This window comes from Balaenoptera ricei, chromosome 1 (assembly GCF_028023285.1).
Source record: "Balaenoptera ricei isolate mBalRic1 chromosome 1, mBalRic1.hap2, whole genome shotgun sequence".
In the NCBI taxonomy this organism is placed as follows: Eukaryota; Metazoa; Chordata; class Mammalia; order Artiodactyla; family Balaenopteridae; genus Balaenoptera; species Balaenoptera ricei.
The window spans coordinates 29,333,784-29,339,783 of record NC_082639.1 but is presented as its reverse complement, the minus strand read 5'-3'; the positions used below and the strand labels follow the sequence as shown (position 1 = coordinate 29,339,783).

Genomic DNA, 6,000 nt, shown 5'->3' with positions numbered 1-6,000 from the left:
CAGTGTGCACACAGGCTTGGACACGTGTGCCCACATGGATACAGAATGACACAGCTGGAAAGACACCCGGGAGTTAGACAGTCATATGCAGCAAGCACACTGGCTCACACCTGGGAGACAAAGGAGTGGGTCCATGGTGGCTGGTGCTGCCACCACGGAGCCCTTCTAGCTGCTTCTGCATGCCAGCGGAGGGAAGCCAGGCTCTCAGAGGGCCCCAGTGAGTCACCAGCCTGATGCAATCCCTTTAAAGGGCTCATCTGCTGGTGCAAGAAGCTGATTCATGGAGGGCGTGGTTGCTGGAGGAGGAGGAGGAGGAGAAAGGGACCGAAACTGCGGCAGGAGGGGCTGAGGTTAGGTGGCTGGAATCGCTAACAGGAACTCTTCACTGTTAACCTCCCTGGTCGAGACTCTAGGGATCTTCAGATTGAAGCGTGGTTTCTACAAAAGCGAGGGGCCCAGAGGGAAATGAATTGTGAGGGCTATGACAGGAATTCCTATCATTGATTGAGCCTCACGGCAGCGCTCGCCGCACAAAGCTCCAGAAACAGAGAAATGGGGGTCAAGGAAGAGCCACTTTTCCGACAAATACACTACAACTAGCCGACCTCTCAACTGCTGCAGACGTCTCCAGACCCGGGAGGGCGAGTGTAGGGCACGCGAGGCTCAGTGGAGTAGGGGCGGGGGCGGTGCCTCCGGCCCCACCTCACCGCAGACATAGCTAAGCAGTAAGTACCGCCCCTTAGGGTCTCGGTGTCCAATCGTTTCCCAGGTTTCGGCTCGGACCCCACCCTGAACCAATCCTCAATCGGATTCTGGCCTGTTGCCTGAAGGCTTCCGCCCATTGTCAAGATGGCGCCCAATCCCTGCGCCGTGGGCTGTAGATACGGGCAAGGGGCGGGGATGCGGCTGGTCCGGGAGGAGAGGGCGGGGCGGTGCGTCACTTCCGTTGTCAGGTGGCGGCGCCGCAGCCATGGAGGGAGGCGGCGGCAGCGGCGGCGGCGGCTCGGGCGGCTGCGCCGGGAGGCGACGGTGAGCGGCTCCCACGCCCCTGGACCGGCCCCGGCCCCCCGGGACGGAGCGCCGAGCAGCCCCGGCTCCGGGCTACGGACTATGGGCGAGCAGCGCTGAGCACCGGGGGAAGGTGAGGGCAGGGGTCCGGGAGCGGGGAGCCGGGCCGGGGGTGCGGGTTGGTGGGGCGGGCCTCAGCGGCCGTAGCGCGGGGACCGGGGTGACAGCCTGAGGCCGTCCGGCTGCGACAGAAACGGCAACAGCGATTGTGCCGTCCTCCGCTGTGGTCTGCCCTTCCCGGGCGGCGGGGGCGGGGGCTCCTGCGCTCCGGGTACCCGGTGGCTGCGGGGAGTCTCGGTCCCGCCGCAGCCCTGGGAGGTGGCACTGCCAGCCTTGCCGGGAGTCACTCGGTCAGTCAGTGAAGGCGCCGGATTTGAACCAGCCAGGTTTTTCCCAAGAGACATCCTCTGCCTCTCCACGCTGCCCTCCTGATCCCGAGAGTGACATGAAAGTTGAAACAAGTCCCCAGATAGGACCAGCCCGGGCTTCCTCCAGGAGCCCTCACCCGTTGGCACGGGCACCATCGCTGCTGGGGAAGTTTCGAATCCCGGGAGGTGTTCAGGTGCGGGTCAGAGCTATCTGCTTGCCGGTGCTACGTCTGGCCGCCCTTTTCCAAGGAGAGAGCCTGCTGCTATGGTCACTGTTTCACCTGCTGTGCCCTCTCAGGCCCGCCCATTCCCACGCCGCTTGGCACCACCTTCCAGCCAGTAGATGAGGGCATCAGGATTCCCGACGCCGAGTACTCTGCCACCCCCACTTCCTAGGTTTGATCCCCGTTTGTTGGCGGAAGGAAGAGATGACAGCCGCCTTCGCTGTCGGGATAGACTTTGCTCTGTATTAAGTCACTGGAGGAAACCGGTTGGCTTTGCTTGGTTTTGAGAGCAGTGAAGAAGAGGGTAGTCACTCTGGGTTGGGCGCCTTCCCTCTTGGCTTAGCTTTGCATGAGATAAGGAAGAGCAGGATATGTAATTGTCAGGCCAAAAGAACCCCTGTTTGTAAACAGTGCTTGTGAACTGGGCCAGTGCTCCTTGGTGGCCCTGCTGTGCCAGTTGTTTGTCCCTTAGATCTAGACAGTGTGGAGATAGCCCTTGTTCGTTCATTCATTCATTCATTCATTCCCCACATGACAACAGCAATGTCTTTGCCTGGAGAGGCAAGTACCCTATATTATAGAGGTTAAGAGTGGGCTTTGGAGCCAGAATTCCTGAGTTCAAATTCTAGCTCTGCAGCTTTGTAGCTGTGTGACCTTGGGCACATTGTTTAACCTCTCTGTGCCTCAGTGTTCTCAGCTATAAAACAGGGGTGATAACATAGAGTTGTTGTGAAGATTTTAAAAGTTAACACATGTAAAACATGTAGAACCATGTCTGCCACGTAATAAGAGTTCAATAAATGTTAGCTATTCTTATTCTTATTTCAAGAAGCTCACAGTCCGGTTAAGGGAGACTGACCTGTAAATAAATAGTTGAAACGTAGTCTTGAAAAACTAGTAACAGCAAGAACAGAGGGCTGTGGGAGCCCAGGGAAGGAAGCTTCTAGCTCAGCCTGAGTTGGGCAGGGTGGGGGGAGGTTTTGGGGAGGCTTGGAAGAAGTGACGATGCTGGAGCTGCGTCTAGAAGAATGGGAAAGATCAGCCAGGTGAGAACAAAGGGGCAAGGTACTCCACTTAGACATGTCAACTCAGAGTTTTTCCAGAAACCTCAGATTGTTCAGTATGGTGGTATGAAAGGCAACGTGGTGCCAGGTAAAGCAGTACAGGTTGACAAGGGAATGCCACATTAACAATTTGGGACTTTGTACCAAGGGCGGTGGGGAGCAAGTGAAGAGGTTTTAAGCAGAGGAGTGTCGTGATTAGATCGTGTTTTCGAAGGCTCTCCCTGGAGCCTCAGCAGGAGGGAAGGGAGGAGAGAGGAGAGACTAAAGCACTGGAGACCTCTTCAGAGGCTACCGCAGGCCTCCGAGAGAAGAGAGATGGCGTGGGGTGGGGGATCTTTGCCGAGACAGCGCTGTATGCAACTGGTGGCGGGTGACAAGCTCCCTGCATTGCTCTGGGCGGCTCTGCCTGCCCCAGAAGTGCCTGGCACATGTGCCCCTCTCTTCCTGAGATTGCAGGTCACTCGAGCAGCTGGGCTGGTGAGGCTGTCCTCTCAGAAGGTTAGTTGTAAGGTCAGTTGCTCCCTGGGGCCTTTAATTTGGCCTTTTGGGAAGGCAGCAGACTGTAGTGGTTAAGAGCCTATTTGCTTCTGCTGTCAGACAGAATCTCAGTTCACATCCCAGCCCTGCCAGTCAGTAGAGGTGACTTATTCTTCCCGTGCCCAGCTTTCTCATCTGGGGAAAATGTGGGCAGTAAGAGCCCTTCCCTTGTAGGGCAGTTGTGAGGATTCAGTAAGATGTGGCAGGTTGGGCATTTAGCACACACTGAGTAAGAAATGTTTGGTAAGTGTTAGCTGCTGTTACAGGCTGCAGGAAAGGACTTCCAAGAATTAGTTGAAGCAGTTAGTGGCAACTAAAACTGTGTCCCATTGAGCTGTCGGAAATGTCCTGAGGGATCACAAGACCACAGAATTTTATTATATTCTCTCCAAAAAAGAAATCTGTGGGGAATTTACCGAGTTTGTATGGGAGCCATGCAGATGATTCAGCTCAGCTCTTTAAAAGAACCATTTTTTAAAATAGAAGTAGGACTGCTGAGAAAAAAAAAAAATCATGTTTTAAAGTATACTAGGAGAAAAAGTATTTAGAGTTTGTTTCATGTGTGTCCCTGTTAGTGACCCTAGTCTGGTATCTGAATTAGTACCATCAGGAAGCACACATTGACGTATGTGGTGACTTAAAATCCGGAACCCCTGTTCCACACACGTGAGCTCCCAAGCATGGCCGAGGATGTGCTGGGAGCCAGGCGCAGAATGAGAATGGCGAGGCACGCCCTGCCCTGGCGGAGCTTGTGGTCTAACAGGGGCCAGGCAGGCTCCTAACCAACTGACATTTGCATAAAGTTTGGTGAGTGTCTCACAGGAGTCTGTGCAGCATGTAGTGGGAGTGAGATGAAGGAGTGATTCTCCTGGGGGATGGGGAGGTGACTGGGGAGAACTTTGGAGAGCCCTTAGAACTTGAGCTGGATCTTGATGAAAATTGAATCTTGAAGGGTGAATAGAGCTTTCTGAGGGTTCATGAAGCACTCCAGGCAGGGGAGCAGCAAGGCACAGGCATGGATGCAGGCTGGTGTGTGTGCACACTGTAGGAACCACAAGAGGTTCTGGCACAGGGTGAGAAGGGACCTGGCTTTAGGACATGCTGGAGAGGTAAGCATCAGTGCTAAGATGCTTGAACTTCTTATTCTGTTGGTGATGGGATGCTTTGGTTTAAGGGAGGAAACACCGTTAGACCTGCATCTTGCCAGGAGCCCTCCGGCTGCCGGTGGGGGATGGACTGGGGATAGAACAAGTCTGGAGTCTCTGTAGGAGGCTTTTGCAGTAATCAAAGTAAGGGCTGGTGGGGGCCTGGATCAGGGTAGAGGCAGTTGGGATGCGGAGGAAGGGCATAGATCAGAGCTGTTTTGGGGGAAATCAACTGGACTCTGGGAGTGTTTGGCCGTGATGATTGAGGGAGGAGCAATGATGGCAGGTGACCTTGAGCTTCCCGATTTGGCTGACAGAGTGAATGATAGTGCGGATATAGAGACGGCAGAAGATGATGGCCAGTGAAATCCGCCAGCTCCATTCAGTAAGCCCTCTCATGGGAGAGGGTCAGTTGCAAAGTCTGTGGCACTCTGTCCAGCTTCGGGCCAGGCTTCTCGCTGGTTTTGCCTGCGTCAGCGCCTGGGAAAAGGGCAGCTTCCCTTCCTTCATCTTCCCCCTGCCCAGATTTGCCCAGGGAGGTGAACTTCTTCAGTATTTCAGAAACTCAAGTGGCTGAGTCTGCAAAACTTCTGTGACTTCCTCAGCCTTCAGATGGCCCTAAAGGGCAGCCCTTCAGTCAGGTGCCATCCACACTGATTGAGCAAGTGATGGGTCCTGGACAGCAGCACGCCCTCAGGGGAGAGATGGCCGTTCCCAGTGCTCCCGGGGAGATCTTATCTAGAAAGAGACCTTGAGGTTGGATTTACTTCAGAGGCTGGGTCAGCCAACTCAGTCCCTCTTCTCCGGAAGGAGAGATGTCTGCCTCAGGCCACCTGGGACTCACTCAGAACCATCAGGGAAGTGAGAGGGAGCTGCCTTTGTGCCCTTATCCCCCTGAGCTCTACGGGAGTACAGAGCTAGGCCTGAATCAGACTGGGCTGCAGAGAGGGATGTGCTGGTAGATGGGGCTTCAAACAGACCCTTTGGAATTGGGGAGATTTTTGCAGGATTTGTCCTTGCATTTGTGGTGTAAAGAAGGTAGAAGAGAAAGTGGCCTGAGACAAGGGCATTTCTTCCTCCTCCACCTGCTCAGGTGAGACTGTGGCCTTGAAGGTGGCCCTGGGCCCATAGCAGCCCTGCATCTCCTCTCGGGATCTGTAATCAAGATCCGAGAAGGGAAAGGATGGTGTTGCTTGCTTTGATTTACTTACTATCTTAGAGATGTTTCCACTTTGTCTCATGCACGTCTGGGTCATTTTTGGCAATATTGTGTCATCATTGTTTGTGTAATTTATTCAACAGACTCTCTGCTGATGAACTTAGGTTATTTTCGGCCTTTTGCTCTCCACACAAAGCTGAAGTGACTATCTGCATATGTGTGGTTTTTCCCACCTTAGGTATCCGCAGGATAAATTCCAAGAGGAGTTGCTGCTTCAAAGAGTATCCTTCATGTTCATTATTTTTAAAGTAATTTCTTGGCCCCCTTTTAATGAACTGGAGCAGCCTGATTTTCCCTCAGCAAGCAAAGATACTCTTTTGGGTTGACATCCCTCTTTCCAAGGGGCACTGAGAACCCCAGTGGCGGTCACCCTTT

At 53.9% G+C, this 6,000-nt stretch overlaps 1 protein-coding gene across 4 annotated transcripts in view; it reads left to right on the top strand.

Moving 5' to 3' along the window:
- The first annotated feature begins 959 nt into the window (after positions 1-959).
- Positions 960-6,000, top strand: part of STK40 (serine/threonine kinase 40) — a 37,660-nt gene continuing 32,619 nt past the window's right edge. For all 4 annotated transcript variants that reach the window (XR_009502582.1, XM_059919120.1, XM_059919104.1 and 1 more), the window contains exon 1: positions 960-1,141. The gene's annotated coding sequence lies outside the window, so the exon portion shown is untranslated. The remainder of the gene's footprint in view (positions 1,142-6,000) is intronic.